Below are 20,035 nucleotides of genomic sequence, written 5' to 3'. Positions count from 1 at the left end.
CAGCCCACAGTGGGTGGTGCCACCCCTGGGCTGGTGGTCCTGGGTTCTATAAGAAAGTAAGACTGAACAAGCCATGATGAGCAGCAAGCCAGTAAGCAGCACCCCTCCATGGCCTCTGCATCAGCTCCTGCCTCCAGGTGCCTGCCCTGTTTGAGTTCCTGTTCTGACTTCAGTGATCAACAGTGATATGGAAGTGTGAGCCAAATAAGTCTTTTCCTTCCCAAGTTGCATTTTGGTCATGGTGTTGCATCGCAGCAACAGAAACCCTAACTGAGACAAATTGGTACCAGCATAGTGGGGTATTGCTGTGATAGACCTGACCGTGTTTTTGAGAGGATTGTGGAAGGCCTTTGGAACTTTGGGTTAGAAGAGCCATTGAGTGTTAAGAGGTCAGTGGGATGTTCTGTGGGAACTTGGAAGATAAGACTGTTGAGAGCAGTGCAGAGGATGGAGGCCTGGCTCGTGAAGTTTCAAAGGGAAGTTTGAAGACTCTATCAGGGCCATTTGTTATTTTGAATTAAGATCCTGTGGTTCTGGTTAGCTGGGGCTGAAGAATCAGCTATGATTAACAAGATACCAGAACTACTAAATTGAAACTTTTTTTGCTGGGTTACTTGATGCTGGTTAGCTGGAGCTAAGAAATTAGTGGTGATTAAGAAGAGATCAGCATCACCGAGGTGAAATCTGGGAAGTGTTTTCTGGAGCACAAAGAAGCTGTGTTCCAGAGTCGGCCAAGGTTGTACTTTATGCTGGCAGCTGGACTTGGTAATGTCTTAGTCACTCACGTGGAACTGGTTTGGAAGGCATGAAGGGGTCATGGAGAGCAGCTGAGGCTTGGCACTGTGAGATGCCAGGACAGCCCAGTTGCAGCAGAAGACCCAGCGTTTTGGAGATGCCACCAAGAACAGCAGCAGCTGTGGAGTGGAGGCTGGTGGAACCTAGAAGACAAGCTGTGTGTGCTGCAGAGGGTGGAGCCGGAGAAGTGACCCAAGCCCTTTGGAGGAGACCAGAAGATCGTGAGTGGACCCCAGACATTGGATGGTTGGAATTTGGTTTTGCTTTGATATGATTGTGACTGTGCCCTGATTTTTCCTCTTGAAGTAAGGAAGTATTTTGCTGGTGCCCCACAGTTAAGAGACTTTGGATTTCAAAAGACTGGATTTTAATAGAAATTGGCTATTTTAAAGGGACTGAAATTTTAATGTCTTTGAATTTAGAAAGACTGGGACTTTTAAAGTAATTTTTTTTTTCAAGACAGGGTTTCTCTGTGTAGCTTTGGTGCCTGTCCTGGAACTTGCTCTGTAGACCAGGCTGGCCTCGAACTCACAGAGATCCACCTGGCTCTGCCTCCTGACTGCTGGGATTAAAGGCGTGTGCCACCACCGCCCGGCTAAAGTTATTTTTTAATGTGAGACATTGGGTATGAAAAAGGAAGGGTTGTGACTTAATAGTGATGTTTGTGTGTCACGTTGACAAGGGGTCAGTTGTACTGGCTGGTTTTGTGTCAATTTGACACAAGCTAGAGTCACCAGGGAGGAACCTCAGTTGAGGAAATGCCTCCTTGAGACTCAGCGTAAGGCATTTTCTCATTTAGTGATTAATGGTAGAGGGTCCAGCCCATGGTGGGCGATGCCATCCCTGGGCTGGTGGTCCTGGATTCTATAAGAAAGCAAGATTTGCAGCCATGATGAGCAAGCCAGTAAGCAGCACCCTTCCATGGCCTCTGCATCAGCTCCTGCCTCCAGGTTCCTGCCCTGTTTGAGTTCCTGTCCTGATTTCCTTCAGTGATGAACAGCAATGTGGAAGTGTATGCCAAATAAACCCTTTCCTCCACAAGTTGCTTTTTGGTCATGGCGTTTCATTGCAGCAATAGAAATCCCAACTAAGACAGGGGTCATCACACCATGAGGAACTGTACTGAAGAGTTGCAGCATTAGGAAGGCTGAGAACCGCTGCTCTAGGCAATGTCTCACTCTTGAAGCACAGTTCTGGCTTGTATCACATTTCACTTCCACAGCTGGAGCCACCTTATCTCCTGCCCAAACCGATCCTTCCACATCATGCTTGTTCTTGAAGGATTTACCCTGCTGCCCAGACCAGAGACCCAAGGGGACCCCAGGATGTCTCTCCATCCCTCACGAGCACCAAACACCACAGGGCCGCAGCGGTCCTCATGTAGCCTTTGCTCTCCATCAGTCACCACAGAGGCACAGCACCTCCCCCAATGGCTGCCTGCCCAGACCCCTGCCCTCCAGCCACACCCTGGCAATCTGCAGTAGAGCTTCAGCCGGGGCCCACCTCTGCTCGGAGAGACTTAGAATGAAACCTCCAGTCCTCTCCTGGTGACAGAGTCTGTCCCTTGGGCCTGGGACCACCCAGTTCTACCTCCTGTCCAGGGGCTTCTCTCCAGCCCTCTAAGCAGCAGGGGCTGGAAATCCCTGCCTTAAGCAGAGTCTGGTTCTTCTGCCCCCTCGGCCTGGAGATCCACAGTGATTACCACCATCACAGTGCAAAAATCACAGCAGCAGCTGCTGTTCTAGAATTCACTGTGCTGGCCTCGGCACTCGATGCTTTCCAGGCAAACTCAACGGGTCCATGCAGGAAGAGAGGCTTACTGATCCATGCCAACCCCGTTTGATCAGTGAGGAGACTGAGACAAAGACCATCAGTGACCACCCCGCTCTTAGCAAGTGCAGTCAATATTTGAGCGCAGGCAGCCTGCTGTCAATCTTAACCATTCACACACACCGGTGAGCACGTAGATACGAGAGCGCACACGTACCAATCCTGGCACCAAGCACTAGCCTTGTTTTGACCTCTCATCCTTATGACTTCCTTTGACCAATAGAAAGCCAGGAAGCATGAAGGCCTGGGAAAGCCTGGACATTGGAACTGAGCTGTGTTGGGGCTGAATGCCTTGGGCGGCCTCCACCCACAGGGTTCTTTGCCCGGAGAAGTTCAGCATCTAACCTGTGCTGCTTCCCAGCATGGCAAAGCCCTGTGGGTAGAGGCCTCCCTAGGCATTCAACCCCAGCACAGCTCAGTTCCAGTGTCCAGGCTTTCCCATGGCAGGAGCAAGCTCCAGGGACATCAGCAGGGAGGTACCCCACTGAGCCCCAGCAACCCACAAATTTGGAAGAACGTTGGAAGCCATGGCCAACTCCAGCCTCTGGCTTGGTTTATCTTTGGATATTTTTGTTTAGACAGGGTCTTGTGTAGCCCAGGCTGGCCTGGAAGTTGATATGTAGTGGAGGATGGCCTTGAACTTCTAATTCTCCGTCTCCACATACCAGGTGCTGGGATTAAAGGCGGCACTACTATGCCAGGTCTTACCTGTGCTGGGGATGGAACCCAGGACTTCCCAATGCTAGGTTAGCACAGCCTTTGGTTCATCTTTTAACCTCAGTTTCCCCATTTGAAAAGCAGAAACAGTGCCTCTTGCCTTTCAGGTTTGCTGTGAGGACTGAGTGTAGGTGACCTCCCCAGACAAGATGGTCACCAGTGAGTGGGACCAGCATACAACTTTATGCATTGTGACTTAGGTCCAGGCCACCCTCCCATCCCCAGGTGACCCAGGAGCACAGTTTTCTACTACTTCCTAGTATTATCCTCTGTGTCTGTGGTCCATGTGGTGCTGGGCACATGGCACCAGGCAGGATGATGCCTTCCATGCCCTAGAGCAGTCGGCTCTGAGACCCTGAGGTTCCAAGGACTTATCCCATCCAGATGTGAACAAATTTTCCAGGGCAGCTGTATCATGGGCACATGAGAAGCCTGGTCTGCCCCTATCTGGCTATAAAGCACATCCACATTTGAATTCTCACTGTGCCACAACTTGGCTCAGGCCTGCTTGAAGCAGGAAAATAAGACAGCAGTGCTGCTATGCTGAAAACATCGCCAAGGTCACTGTCCCCCAAACCAACAGTGTGTACAGGGCAGGTGAATTCAAGACAGTGGCCCGTGAGCTCAGCCTAAGCTTCTCCCCCACCCTCCCCACCCTCCCCCATGCACCATTACACCGGATATTTCAATAATGACTCTTGTTTGGATACAACCTCTATTTGGGCATTGTTGTCTAGGGCTGGGGACCAGGGACTATCATTACAAAGTTATTGCAAACAGCCTTTTTTGTTTTTTGAGACAGGGTTTCTCTGTGTAGCTTTGGTGCCTGTCCTGGAACTCTCTCTGTAGACCAGGCTGGCCTCGAACTCAGAGATCCGCCTGCCTCTGCCTCTGCCTCTGCCTCCCGAGTGCTGGGATTAAAGGCATGCACTGCCACCACCCAGCTCCTCTTTTCTTTTTAACAAGATGCAAATGTCCCCAAATTAGTGGTGTTGGCTGCACAACTCTGAATATACTGACGATAAACCACTGAGTCATAGGCTCCCACAGAGTGGATTTGTGGCTCATAAACTATCTAAAGCTGTACAAATTGTGCTTGCTCTTCCAGAGGACCCAGGTTCAGTTCCCAGCATCTACATGGCGGCTCACAACCACCTGTAACTCAGTTACAGGGAATCTGATGCTGCCTTCTGATCTTTATAGCTGGTGCACACACATACAACATATACACATAAAATAATGTGGATCTGGGGATGTGGCTTGTCGAGTGCTTGCCTAGCATGCATGAAGCCCTGGGTTCCCAGTGCCACTTCAACCAGATTCGATGGAGCTAGCCCATAATCTCAGTTCTCAGGAGGGAGACACAGAAGGATCAGAATGGCAAGGCTGTCTTTGGCTACATAGTGAATTGAGGCCAGCCTGGGTTACAAGAGACCCTGACGACAAACAAAGCAAATTGGTGGGAACAGGGGGGAAAGAAAGGTAACAAAGCTCAGGGGATTTTACAGTCAAGGTAACCATGATCCGGGTTAGTTGTGGAGCAATATAGCTTCTGTGGAGCCCTGTTCCAGGCTCCATCTCCATCCCCTCTCCTGTCCCCACCATTGAGAGGTGACCATGGCCCAGACTTCTGGGGCAGAAGCCAGTTAGAGTCAGCTGGGTACTCACTCTTCCAAGCCTGGCTCCACTCAGCCAGGTTGTGAGATCCACCCAGGCCAGCCATCTCCAGGGTTCTGGCAGACGCTCTGCCACTGATCAGCCCCAGAGTGCCAGGTGACATGTGCTCAGTTTAGCAGACACGGTTCCAAAGTGCTTGTTGCAAACCCACCGTATTCCCACCGTGTTTCCATCCTTTCCAGACCAAATCCAGTCACAGCCACAGGCTGTTTTCTGCCTGGGAGTCGCCAGTATCAAAATCTAATCTCCATATTTATTTTTCAGCTCTGTCTGAAATCCACCTCCATCCCTCCATCATGGATGGCTGCTGTAGCAAGCTGAGAGCCTTAAGCTCTGGAACAAACTCTTGGAGTTGCAAAACTACATCCTCAGCTGAGAAATGGGACGATGCAAGAGATTACTGGCCATTGCTTACAGGATCCAGAGAAATGGTCCGGGAAATTGTGGGGTCCAGGGTCTACCTACCTGCAGCTGCTCCACCTACCTGCACAGCCTGCAGTTTACCCCTTCCCAAAACTCACTCACTCCCCTGAACATTCCCTGCTTAAGAAATGAGATCAGCCCCATGAGCAGTTTCCTCCTTCCTTCCCTCCTCCCTTTCTTCCTCCCTCCCTTTCTCCCTTTCTCTTCTGTCCCTCTTTCTTTTGAGAGAACATCTCATGTAGCCAGGCTGGCTTTGAACCACCATCCTCTTTGCTGGATCACAGCTATGCCCTGTGATACCCGACATGTACCAACAGTTTCTTATCCCACCACCCAAGTGTCTAAGCAGAAATATCAGTCCTCAAAGGTCAAGCCTTGCTATGTCCCCACAAAGCCTGAGACCTGACCCTAGGTGAGTATGCATTCTGAGATGTGTTCTGGCCCTAAATGGCCTGTCACAAGTGTGCTGGTCACATACTTCCCGCTTCCCTTTCCTGACTGTTTTTGAATCCTATCGTGGTTGAGCTGTTTTAACTTCTGGTTTTCTAAGTTTCTCAAGGTCAAGTTTATGCTAAAAGTAAATATGTACTCACATAATTGTGTTTTCAACTACTATTAAAATAAGAGCTATTTAGCCGGGTGGTGGTGGCACATGCCTTTAATCCCAGCACTCAGGAGGCAGACACAGGTGAATCTGTGAGTTCGAGGCCAGCCTGGTCTACAGAGTGGGTTCCAGGACAGCCAGGGCTGCCACATAGAGAAACTCTGTCTCAAAAAAATAAATAATAAAAACAAATAAATATAAGGGCTATCAACGTTATCAAGTTATCATCAAGCATTTGCTGTCTGGGCTTCAGGAACTTGAATAGCCTAGAAAGGGCTCAGAAGCTGACCTCCAAAATATTGTGGCCCTCAGTGTGTTTTGAGATGTCTCAAGCTTCTTCAGTGATCTCATGGAAACATGGACTGCCCAAGGTACCATTCACCCCATTCTCCAGATGAGGAAACTGAGGCCTGGAGAGTACCATTGGTACATGGTACCCTTTGCAGCTGGTGAGTGAGCCAGGAGCTTACTTCCATCAGAAAGCAAGGAGTGGAGTCTGGGATCTGGCATCCATGCCAGCTTTGTATAGTTGGAGAACCCTTAAAGCTGGGGGAGGGTGGGAACAGGAAGGCATTGCCTGCTCTTCCACTGGAACCAATGGTTAAAGAAACAGGAGGCTGGGGAGTAAGAGGCCACCATAGAACTTAGGCTTACGACCCCTGGGAAGATTAGGCTTTAGGGAGGACACCTTTCCAGGGCAGGCAACAGCTGAGGCTGGGGATATTATGCAGCTGTGTTGCAGGTGGTCCGTGGGAACCCCGAGCGCTTGCCTTTTATCTCCTCTAATTCTCTCTTGATGAGGATTTAGCATAATTGAAGTGGTGGCACCTGAGAGATAAATCAGCGGGAGCTTCTCCTGCGAGCTGTGGGATCACTCAAATCCCCAGCCGAGATATTAGGTCATTAGCGCCTCCCTAATCCAGGGGAGCTTAATCCAGCCTGCCTCACTCAGGAGCAGGCGGGGCAAGGCACCAGGAAACCGAGGCTGACACAGGACACCAATGATGGCGATGGAGCAGGTGGTTCTCCGTGGTCGAGGTGAAGGAGGCACTGGGGATAGAAACAGAAATGGCTGGTGGGGTGCCTGGGCCACAGAGGCAACCTGGCAGACCAGCTGCACTCAGCAGCCAATGCTTCTTGCTCCTCACCTTCAACCACACCTGTCCTGGATTTAAGGGTTGCCCAGTTGTACTGAGGGAAATGTAGGCCCTCATCCCCTGTTCCCACTTCTGATGAGGCTACTGCATGAGTAAGTGTCCGAGCTCACTTTCCAGCTGCAAAAGCTAACAGTGGTATCCAGTCTCCCTGGACCTCAGTGTCCTCATCTGGAGAATGGGGTAAATGATAACCTGGCTCCCATAGAGTAGGAGTTAAGGAACATTCCAGAAAGCTGCAGGCAGGCCTGACAGCCAGGTGCTGACCCGCGCCTCTTCCCAGGAACAAGTCACTAAGACAGGGTAAACTGCTGGCCAGGAAATACTTGAAGGGCACATAGGAGAGAAACACATGGGCATTCGTCTTTACATATAAGTCCTGGTGCTTTGGAGGGACGGTTCAGTGGGTTTGAAAGCAGGAGGACCTGAATTTGAGTCCCAGCACCTGGGTAAAGAGCTGGACATAGCTGCATGTGCCTGTAACCCCAGCACTGGAGGGAGGGTCCTGAGAGCTCTCTGGCTGGCCAGCCTAGCTTCCAGTTCAGTGAGAGAAGCCTGTTCTAAGGCAACAAGGGCAGAGAGCAACAGAGGAAGACACCTGACATCCTGCTTTGGCCTCTGCATGGGTATGTTAGGGCATGTGCACGCGTACACTCATGTGTATGCTACAAACACCATACATACATGTACACCATATACATACAACATAACATACATCCCATATACACAGACAGCATACACATACACACATACCATATATACATGTACACTACACACACACAAACACATCATAGACACATACACGCACAACACACCATACGCATGCCACCACCTCCTGGTACAGGCTAAGCCTTAAATGATTTTATAGTGTAGTATTAACTCGGCTGTGAGGTCCAGCAAAAGTTTCAGGCTCTTAGCTGGGTGTGGTGGTGCACACATTTTCAAGCCCAGTGCTCTGGAGGCAGAGGCAGGCAGATCTCTTTGAATCTGAAGCCAGACTGGTCTACAGAGTGACATACTGGACAGCCAGGGTTACATAGATCATCTAAAAAGAAAAAGTTACAGGCTTTTAGAATGTAAGAGGTATTTCATAAAAATGTACCACCAGGCCACATTCCACTCAAGGCTATTTGCTGTTGGAAGGAACCTCGAAGACTCAAAGATGTTCAGTGACCTAAGCCCACAGAGAGTGGGATGGGGGTCCTCCCAGGGGACAGATGCTGTCAGTCACCACTCAGTGACAGCAGCTTCAGTTTCGCAATCGAGAAAAGTCCTAGAGATGAGCAGTGGCTATGGCTTGCACATGAAGTGAATCCCACAGACTCATTTTTGAACACTTTGTCCCCCAGGTGGTGGCGCTGTTGTGGGGAGGTTGTAGCGCCTTTAGGACCAGAGGATGTGGGCTGCTAGTGATGGGCCTTGAGGTTTTATAGCCTCATCCCACTTCCTGTCTTCTCTGTGCTTCCTGTTTTACCAAGATCTGAGGAGATGAGGAAGCTCAGCGGCACACTCCCATGCCATGGCTCCACGCCTTTCCTCCATGATGGACCATATTCCTTCAAACTATGAACCCAAACAAGCCCTGTTGTAAAACATTATTTCAAGGTGGGTTACTTTTGTTTATGCTCTGGAACGTTTGTTGAATGATGCAAAGATGTGTTTGATTAAATAAAATTCACCTGTGGTCAGGAGGCTGCGTCAGCAACTAGCTGACAGGAAGTGGTAGGGATGGGCCAGGTGAGAAAGGGTTTATAAGGAGGGTGAGGAGACACATGAGGGCTTTTTGTAGGACACGAGCAAGGAGAAGAGGTGGGCTGCTTGCTATTCAGCCTCTCTGAAGAGCAGAATTCCACCTTAGCCTTTGAATCTTAAGTTCTTTAGAGGGACAGAGGTTTGGTTAAGTTCCCTTCATAGCTTTGCAAGAGCTGGAGCCAGAGGAACAGATTTCCCCTGGCTATGTACGGCCCTTGCGGCAAGACCACTGCTGGTAGAGGAGGAGTTGCAGTTGCTGCCTCGGACAGCTGTGGCTTAGAAGGCAGAAACGATTTAAGAAAGGACAACAATTGGTGCCCAACATGGGGCACCAAAATGCTGTTCTTAGTTTGGGGCTCTTTTTGGGGGGCCTGCCAACCAGCTCCCAAAATCTCTAATATCTCTCTCTCTCTCTCTCTCTCTCTCTCTCTCTCTCTCTCTCTCTCTCTCTCTCTCACACACACACACACACACACACACACACACACACACACACACACAGAACTCACCTGAATGTGAGATGCTGCACAAACCCAAAGATGATGCCAGCCTGCACAGTGGGTTTGGGGTGCTGGCCACTCTGGAAGAATACTCAATCCATGGGGTTTCTGTATTAGTCAACCCCTTGCTAAGCCTTTGGCCTGGAAGAGTTGACCTCAGCTAGTATGACAGGTGGCTGGAGCCTGGGGAGCTGGGGGTGGGCAAGCAGTGTCCCCAGGATGGATGCCTGACTCCCTCTTTTAAGGCATCATGACGTCATCAGGGGTCTGAAAAAGAAATGAAATTAAAGGAGTGTTATAGGATGACCCCCAAACTCAGAAGACCTGGTCAGAGGTGGTGCTGGATATGTGTGGAGGTGGGGTCTTCTGGGGCCATACCTGTGGCCAGGCCTGAATCTGATGTTTCAGACATTTTGTCTGGGCAGTCAGGTAAATGGGTGTGTGTGCATGCATGATATAGCACATGTGTGAAGACCAGGAGACAGTCTTGGCTACAGTGAGACACAGACCTCCACTGAGTAGAAGGCTATCATGTTATGTGCCGTATTCTACCACAAGCAGCTAATTTCATATGCCAACTTGATTGGACCACTAGGTACCCAGAGAGTTGGTCAAATGTTATTTGAGGTATTTTCTGGAAGAGAGGAACACACTGAGGTTCCAGGTGAGTGCATTATTTGGGGGCTGCCTTTCAACCCCCTGCCCTCGGTGACAGTTCTAATACAAGCTTACTGGATGTTTGCCGCTGCCCTGGGAGGTGTCAACAAGCTGTTCTCTCCACAGTGACACACAGGAAGTACCACAAAAGGCTTGGATAAGAAAGGGGGGGGGCTCCATAGAGAAGCTATCTGCCACTAGGAAGTGGCAGAGCTGGGCTGTGCATGGGTCTGTGTAGTCACTCAAGGTTTAAATGTGCTTGCAGATGCTCACCATTAAGCCACAGTTACTGTTTTGTCCTCCAAAAAAATCTCATCAACACCGGGTGTTTAATAACATTGAGAGAGAGGAGAATGAGATTTGGTGATGCTGTGTCCAGATGGAAATACAGTGCTCCACTGAGTGAAGCCCAGCATGATGCTGGAAGGAGAGGCATCAAATTGGCTCCTCCTGGCACCGTCCCCACCAATTGATTCCATGACTAATGGACCATGTCCTACTAGAGCCGTAGTGAGCCGTTCCTGTAATATCAGATAGCTTAAGTGTCCTCACTGATACCACGAAACCTGTTTTTCTTTCTCATCACATCTACCAATAGTTATTTCTCAGCCTCAAATAGATGCAACAGGCATAGGAACATTGATTGATTCATAGAGAGCCCTGGGGACTGATTTATCCAGGAACGAATACATCTTCCTACCCCAATAGTACCCTAAGGAAAGGGCAGAGATATGGGTTGAAATCTCTGTCCTTGCTGCCTTTTGAAACTGTGTTACCCTAGGGGAGGCACCCAACCTCTCTGTGCCTAGGTTTCCTTATGCACAGGACTGGAATGACATGCCCAAGTCAAGGTGCGTCAGAATGTCTGATGCAGAGATCAGCCCCTGCTCATTTGCCACCTAAGAAGAGCTTGCTACTGGTAATTGGTAATTTAGACCTCCTGGTTTTTTAATCTAAGTTCAGTTTGCCCCACTTCAAATGTGTGTCTTTAAATAATTAACTTCTTTCCATATTTTAATCTTCAAAGCCCTCAGTGCCTGCAGACTTAGCAAGCGGCTGACTATGAAAGCAATTAAATTCTCCCCGGAGCTGATGGTGGCGGGTGGCTGGGGGTGTGCAGCCTGGAGGTCAGAAACATGGAGAACTGTGCCGACTAGTTTCAGCTTATGCCTTTACTCCCAGCACTAGAGACTAGCACTGTGCCGACTAGTTGACTAGCTTGTGCCAACACAAGCTAGAGTCATTTTGGGAGAGAACCTCAACTGAGAAAATGCCCCCACCAGACTGGCTAGAAGGTAAGCCTGTGGGGCATTTTTCTTGATTGATGGTTGATATGGAAAGGCCCAGCTCACTGTGAGCAGTGTCCCGGCCTGGGCTGGTAATCCTGGGTGCTATAAGAAAGCAGGCCCAGCACTGGGGAGGCAGAGGCAGGTGGATCTCTGTGAGTTCGAGGCCAGCCTGGTCTACAGAGTGAGTTTCAGGACAGGCTCCAAAGCTACACAGAAAAACCCTGTCTCAAGGGAAAAAAAAAAAAGAAAGAAAGAGAGAAAAAGCAGGCTGACCAAGCCAGTGAACAGCACTCCATGGCCTCTGCTTCAGTTCCCTATTTCCTGACTTTCCTGGATAATGGACTACAAGCCATAAGATGTAATAAACCCTTCCCTGAAGTTGCTTTTGGTCATGGTGTTTTAACACAGCAACAGAAAGCAAACATGGACAGGTGCCAAACAGCCTCTGGCACAGGAATTCCAAACGACAGAGACAAGCTTTGGGGAACCAGAGCTGAGCAGTGGCCATGGACCTCAGGGTTAGGCAGGGTCTTACTATGTAGACCAGGATGACCTTGAACTCACAGAGATTCACCTCCTCCTACTCTCTAGCGCTGGGAATAAAGGCTTGTGCTACCACACCAGCCCTGATCTCTGTACTCCGTGAAGACTATGCAGAGGGGTCTTTTGGACTGACCCCAGCACACTCCTGTGGTAACCCTAGAAGTCTCCCTTCCAGAGTATCCACAAGGCCAGACAGGGTTATCACCCCATCATCTTCCCAGATACCAGGAGTAAGCCAGCCAAGAGTCACAAGCCAGGGGACATCTGTCAGCAAGATGTCCTCTCTGCCTTGAAAATGCAGTTCACTTTGCAAATCAGCAAACATATTCACAAATTAATTCTCTCATAAAAGGATGGGATGGCACAGTGGGTCTTTCTAGCTACGATCTCAGGATGCCTGTATTCAGACTCAAGATTGATCCCAGCTGCTTTGTGACTGTTAAGGCTTGGAGATGAAGTGCTCCCCCTCCCCACCCCCCACTCCCTACCCCCCACCCCACCCCTGCAAAGACTCAAATGGCAGAGCTTGGTCCTCAGCTGGTAGGTCAATCATTGCTAAGGGAGTGGATTCCCAGACCTAACCAATGGGTTCACAATTTGGTGATGTTATTGGAAGGTGGCAGAAATCTTAGAAGGTGGGGCCTGGTTGGAAGCACCAGGACAGCGAGTGGGTGGGTAGGTGGGAGCATTTCCTGGAAGGGTATGTCTGTCCCTGATCTCTCTCCCTCTCTCTCTTCCCCCCTCCCCCTCTCTCTTCTCACACTTGCCACTGTGATGCTCTGTCTTCCCACAGCCTGGAGATCAGTCCTCTCTCTTTTGAAAAGTTCTCTTGGGCATTTGTCACCGCGAAAGGAAGCCAAATGACATGTCGACAGCGTTCTCTGGGCTGCGGTTGTCGTCTGTGGAAAGACAATATGTAGTCTTTCTTTGCTGTCTGTCTTAGGGTTTCTATTGCTGTGCTGAAACACCATAACCAAAAGCAACTTGGGGAGGAAAGGGTTTATTTTACTTATATTTTCACATCACAGTTCATCATCAAAGGAAGTCAGGGCAGGAACTCAAACAGGGCAGGAACCTGGAGGCAGGAGCTGATGCAGAGGCCATGGAGGGGTGCTGCTTGCTGGTTTGCTCAGCTTGCTTTCTTATAGCACCCAGGACCACCAGCCCAAGGATGGCAACACCCACCCACAATGAGTTGAACCTACCCCATCAATCACGACTTAAGAAAATGCCCTACAGGTTTGTGCACAGCCCAATCTTAGGGAGACATTTTCTCAATTGAGGTTCCCTCTTCTCTGATGACTCTAGCTTGTGTCAAGTTGACATAAAATTAACTGCCATACTGTCTCTTTCTGCGATCCTAGGGTAACTGAGTTTGTGATAGAGAGATGGCCATAAGCTCTCAATCATTTGTCACTAAACGGATCAAAAATTAGTTCACCAAATTATTACACATTTGTTATGTGTTGAGTTGAAGCTTGCCTATATATATAAGTTCAACTCTATGAAGATAATTGTTTTGGACTCAATGTTTGTGTACCCTCCCCCCCTCCAAAAGTGCAGAGGTTGTCACCCTAAGCTCCAGGGGGGATAGAGATAGGAGGTGATGCAGTCACGTGGGTTGATTCGTGCCTCCATGAAAGGGACCCCAGTTCTCCAGGGCTCTCTCTGTCACATAAGGGCTGAAGGCCACAGTCTAGAGAGAGCTTTCCCCAGAAGCCAGCCTCGTTCTTGGATTTCCAGCCTCCAGAGTGGTGATAGATAAATCCCTGCTGTTTCCACGTTAACCAGTCTATGGTACTTTGTCCTGTCAATCCAAACTAAGACAATTCACACGTGCTACAGAAAACATGGCACACTATTTGCAAGAAAATTGACTCCGTTTTCCTTTCTCAGTAGTTTACTCAGGCTGTATTTTTAAAAGTAGAATTTCTGTTTGTGCAGAGACATGTTTTTGAAGCCAAACAAGATTCTATTATAAATTCAGTGCCTTTTTAAAATTTTGATTTGGCGAGTCCCTGCTTTCATTTTTCCACAAGTTTTCGTCTTGTCTGATGTCAAGACTGTATTCAAGTTACCTTGGCCTTGACCCAAAGTGTCTCACAGCAAATTGATAAGACCCTCAAAACCCAAGACTTCAAGCACCTTGGGACATCAGAAAAAAAGGCTAGATATGAGTGTGTCCCTCCACCCACCACCCCTTCGTCTCTCCATCCTCCCATCCCTCTGTCTATCCCTCAGTCCTTTCCTTCATCAATGTCAACATGCCCATTCGGTGGCAGCTCTGGTGCTAAGTGTATAAAGATGAAATTCTGGCTCTAGTTCAAACCTACCTTCTGCAGCGAAGCTGGATCAGACCCAGGTCAACCTTGTCCCCACAACACACCCATGCTAGAGTGTCTTGGCCTGCTAGTCCTGTAGGAACCACTTCCTCCAGCACTGGATCCTGAGTCACACTTGCTTTAAATTTACACTGGATTGTCCCTGTGTGTCCTTCCAAGATATTTCACTAGGAGAGACATTGGGTGCAAAAGCCAACGTTCTTATTGCCAGCAAAGCAAGTGGCCCAAAGCATTGCCTTTTATGATGAAGAGTCCCATGTCTCAGCAAAGCACAAGGCTTCTGCATTCAAAAGGGAATCAGGTCAATTATTTTACTGCTCTGGTGTTTCAGCCTTGTCCGAGTAAGTCCTCGATCTAGAACACTGAGGACAAGGACGGCAGATGTTCCTTGTGACCTTGCCCCTCCCTCTGAGGAAAAGCTCTGTCCTAGATTTTAAACCTTCAAGAAGGCAGAAAGTGTCCAGAGCAAACAGCTCTCAAAACAAAGTGTGAAAGCAAGTCAGGAGGGTTTTTTCCAGCAAGAAAATGGGATTTGTGCTCTTGGGGAGGCAGATACACACACACACACACACACACACACACACACACACACACACACGATGCTGTGATCAGATATCAGGAACCCTAACATGCATTTATCTCCTTTAAGAGTTATTCATAAAATAACTAAAAATGATCCTTGGGCTGCTTATCTCAAGCCCAGCACGATGCTTTGCTTACATGCATATCTTCATCCATCTTTACAACAGCCCCCTGATACTATGCCTATCACTTTACAGATGAGAAAACAGCTCCAGAGAAGCGAGGGGACTTGGCTTAGGCTGCAAAGGCAGAAATTACAACCTGGACATTGACCCAGGGTAGGATGGGTCCAGAGCTGAGCACTTAATCTCCAGGAGATACCTGAGCTATAAAAAGGGAAGGTGACTTCCCAGAGAAAGCCACCCAGCACCCGGCTCCCCTTCTTCCTGTTTCCTTTGATTACCGGATGCAGTCTGGACATTCTCTCGTGGCAGTACATACTGGTCTAGATTATATTTTGAATTCTCTCAGCACGTTTGGTGCAAAAGCCAGTGTTCCTGTTATAGCAAATCAAGCCAGGCAAAGCGCTGCATTTTACAATGGAGTCATCTGGCCTCAGTATCCCAGCAGGGGCCTCAGGCACCACGGAGCTGAGCCAAAGCATCTTGAATCCCTGAGTCCTGACCCCAGAACCCAAGGTCTTCTCTTCCTAATCCACGTGGAGTGGTGCTGGGTGACATTGCTGGGGACGTGTGAGCAAAGATGTATTCAGCCCAGGTAGAGTACTGACAACAAAGAAATGGTTTTACTAAGTCCAGCTTAGGTGAGGGGTCCTTTGCAGGACACAGGTGACTCAAGGCCCACTATATCGTTGAAAAGCCCACTGCACCATGAAGACGTGAGACAGAACCTGGCCTTGGACACAGGGATCACCTGATACAAACTGACTGTTCAGGGTTGCCACGTCCACCTCCCAGGCACCATCTGCACCAGGAAGCCATGAGTCCCCTAGCACCCCATAGTCCCACTGGTCTCCACCTGCCCTCTCTACATCCCCAGGAGGCATCTGTAGCTGACAGTGGACATCTAGCTGGTATGGTAGTATACACAAATAATTCAGCACCCAAGAGTTCTACCTCTTTCTGTAGTGCGATGGTCCTGGGTTCCGCAGTTAGCAAGTTCTTTGCAGACTCTTCTTGGTAGAGATAAAGCTGGTCTTTCTTTGCCAGCAAAGCCACCCAAAGTCACATGTCACTACCCAGATTCGTCTCACTCCCCAAAGTGTGGTGGGATCAGGAATTTTAAGTCAGCTTTGACCACAAAGCAAGTTGAAGGCCACCCTGGGCTATGTGAGACCAGATCTCAAAAATTCAATAAAAATATTTTCAAAAAGCCTTTTAAATGCTTCTCATAAAAATAAAGACTAAGCACATGTCAAAACTCCATTGCACTCTACACCGAGGGAACTCAGGGTGGTAAGCTGCTTCCAGAAGCAACTGTGGATTGGAGCATTGACAGGCAGAACCACACTTTGGGGAGTGAGACAAATCTGGGCAGTGACATGTGACTTTGGGTGGCTTTGATGGCAAAGAAAGACCAGCTTTATCTCTACCAAGAAGAGTCTGCAAAGAACTTGCTAAATGCGGAACCCAGGACCACCGCGCTACAGAAAGAACACTGGATAATCACCATCTCCAGAGAACCTCCCAAGCCAGCCCGCTATGGAAGCAGTAGGGGAACTATGGTCGCGTGATTGAAAATGGCCCCCATAGGCTCCTAGGGAGTGGCACTATTAGGAGCTGTGGCCTTGTTGGAGTAGTGTGGTCTTATTGGAGGAAGTGTGTCACTGGGGGCAGGCTTTGAAGTTTCCGGAGCTCATGGCAGGCCCAGCGGCGCTCTTTCTTCCTGTTGTCTGCCGATCTGGATATAGAATTCTCAGCTCCTTCTCCAGCACCATGTCTGCTTGCTTGTCGTCATGCTTTTCCCACCGTGATGACAATGGACTAAACCTCTGAACTGTAAGCCAGCCCCAATTAAATGTTTTCCTTTAGAAGAGTGGCCGTGGTCAAAGAAAATAGACACCCTAACTAAGACAGGAAAGCCAGGAGGTGGAGACACGTAGACACTGCCCACCGCAGTCCTGGTTTACATTACCTTTCCTTTGGAAAGCTCCAGAAGCAAACACCCTCTGTTTTATCCACACTGGTCAGACACACGGGGGCTATTAGTTCCCCAAGCCAAGCTGTCTGCTCCCTTCCAGTAGGCTGAATGTGGACACCAGGCTTTGGCCATCCTGCTTCTCATTCTCCACCATTGTCGCCCCCTGTAGACCTCAGGCTCTGCCCCTTATAGCTCTCAAGTCCCCCTCCCCCTCATCTGCCTGCTTCTCTTGGGCATTCATGACCCCCAAACCAAGACTGAGTATTAATAAAAGATACACAAAGCTGGGTGTGGTGGCACACGCCTTTAATCCCAGCACTCCGGAGGCAGGGGTAGGTAGATCTCTGAGTTCAAGGCCAGTCTGGTCTACAGAGCAAGTTCCAAGACAGTCAGGGCTACACAGAAAGAACCTGTCTCGAAAAACCAAAACAAAACAAAAGATGATGATTCTGTAAGCCCCTAAAGGTTCCAAACAATGAGAGAAACCAAGTGGATTCCTATAGACGGTGTTTAATGTACCCGTCTTCTCTCAGGCTCCGTTCGCGTGGAGGTCATCAACTGCATTGTTGTGTCACTCGGCAGCTGCCCAAGGGGACAGGCGCTGCATCTGCTCCAGAGATGGTGCCAGTTGAAGATTAAATGAACCCCTCGTGGCCAAGATTCCCAAGGCAAGGTGATAAATATGTCCCCACAGCTTTACAAAGCAAAATACTTCTTGACGCGCTGTTGCGGGGTGCAGGAAAAGTTAAATGGGGTATGAAAAATGCCCAAACTCAAACCCACAGGAATCTGAGTCCCTTGTCTCGGTGTCCTACAGCACTGGCCTCCTGGTGTGGCAGTTCCCACCCCCCCACCCCCCCACCCCCACCATCATCACCTCCTACCCTGAGCCAACTCCTCTCCTGGAGACTGACACTGACCCCAAATTTCCTGCCACCATGTTAAGGGCACCCCTGAAACTCTAGTTCATCACCTGGTGAGGCAGGTGCTGCCTGGTAGTCCGTGTTCCACTAAAGCCCAGAGCCACCTAGGTGACAGTGCCTGATACAGAACCCAGCTGGACTGCTCGGGAGACCACAGTGCACCTGCCCGCTGTGGCCTGGGAGAGGCACTTCGTGTATCAGCTGCTGGAAGAGACAGCCATTTCAGGAAGGGGGCCTGCCAGGCTGTGCTCACCCCAAACCAGGCCAAACAGGCTCTGTATAGATGCCCCATGGCAGTGGTATCCTTTCAGGCCTGAGGGCAGCCATGAGCGGGTCAATGGGTCCTGGGGAGAAGGGGAGGTGTAGAGAGGGAACCTGCCAAGCATGCTAAGGTGTGGCTAAACACCACCAACTCTTCTCTGAATACTGCTCTCAGGGTTTTGCCTTTCCTGGACCATACCATCACCCCAGCTGCCCATCAGAATTCCAGGGAGACCCCACAGGGGGGCACTGCCCATTACAGGAATACACAATCAAGGCTTGAGAGCTGATGCTCAGCCAGGGCTGGACCAAGAACCCTGCCCCGCGGAGCCTTTTGTTGGCCACGCAGGAAAGCCACAAGTTCGGTGATGTTCCAGAACCCATTGTCACGGCTGCGCAAGTCTCCCCTTCACCTGCTTCCCCAGCCCTTCACAAAGCAATGCTGTTCACTTGATACTGGCCCGAGTATTCACACCACTGTAATTGGCAAGTGCCATATTTGAGGAAGTTTTCTTTCTACAAAGCTAGCCATTGTCAGGGCATCACATACCACCCATCCACAGCAGCCTCAGCCTGGGTGCCCCTGTCCGCTCATGCATGCTCTGTTAGCAATGCTTGCACTGCTGTGAGAAGAGACAGAGACGAGGCTAAGAGAGAAAATGGGGCAAAACTCCTGCACCTGTATGGTGGCATGCTAGGTGCTGTGCCCTGTACTGTGACAATAATTCACTCACTGCTCACAAAGACCAGGGAGCTTAAAAGTGAAGTCACCCAGCTGCCCTGATGCATGGAGAGGGGAGAAAACCTGCCTTGGGGTCACATAGCCATGGCACAGCAGGCCTGGCTGGACAGTCAGAGCAGAACCTAATCCTAGCCCTGAAGGGGGAACCCCATGGGACACCCCTCCACCCCACCCCATGTCTTCTCACTAGCCTGGACCTCCTCAAGTAAGTCAGGCTGGTCGGCCAGCAAGACCCAGGGACCCCCTGTCTCTGCCTCCCCAGCACGGGGATATCAGGCGTGTATTACCATATGGGTTTTAAAGAATCAAATTTAGATCTGCAAGCATCTGCAACAAGAACTTCACTGGCCGAGCCCTGAATGGGGCGTCTAGATTGACATCCAGACCTTGCATGCCCAGGGAGAACTAAGAGAGGAAGATGGCCTCCAGGGAGGGTGGCTAACCTAAGGAACTTGTGCTGGCTAGTTTTATGTCAACTTGATACAAGTTAGAGTCACCCGAGAAGAGGGAACTTCAGTTGAGAAAATGCCTCCATGAGATCTGGCTGTAAGCAAGCCTGTAGGGCATTTTCTTAGTGAAGGATGGGAGTGGGCCCAGGCCATTGTGGGTGGGGCTATCCCCTACCCTGAACTGGTGGTCCTGGGTTCTATAAGAAAGCAGACTGAGCAAGTCATGAGGAAGAAGCCAATAAGTAGCACTCCTCCATGGCCTCTGCATCAGGTCCTGCCTCCAGGTTCCTGCCCTGTCTGAGTTCCTGCCTTGGTTTCCCTCAGTGTTCTGTTACTCCCGATATGTAAGTCAAGTAAACCCTTTCCTCCCCAAGTTGCTTTTGGTCATGGTGTTTCATCACAGCAATGGTAACCCTGACTAAGACAGGACTCAATCAGATGGAGAACAGAGAGCCCGCTCTGGGGAGAGAGAATTCTGGATGCCGACTTAGAGGAGAGGAGAACTGGAGAATCAGAGAAGGGGCAGCCTCAGCACCCCTCCCAAAGATGCTAGGTCTCTGCCTGGAGCCTCTCAGCTTGGCTGGTGCAGGCAGCAGGGAGGAGAAGTGGGAAGGCAGAGAAAATAGGCTGAGTTTCCAGTTCCTGCCATGGGCCAGGCCCCTCACCATGTCTGCAGAGCCCTGGGGTTCCCATAA

This window comes from Peromyscus leucopus, chromosome 5 (assembly GCF_004664715.2).
Source record: "Peromyscus leucopus breed LL Stock chromosome 5, UCI_PerLeu_2.1, whole genome shotgun sequence".
In the NCBI taxonomy this organism is placed as follows: domain Eukaryota; kingdom Metazoa; phylum Chordata; class Mammalia; order Rodentia; family Cricetidae; genus Peromyscus; species Peromyscus leucopus.
The sequence above is the reverse complement of the archived record's forward strand: the minus strand, read 5'-3'. Positions refer to the sequence as shown.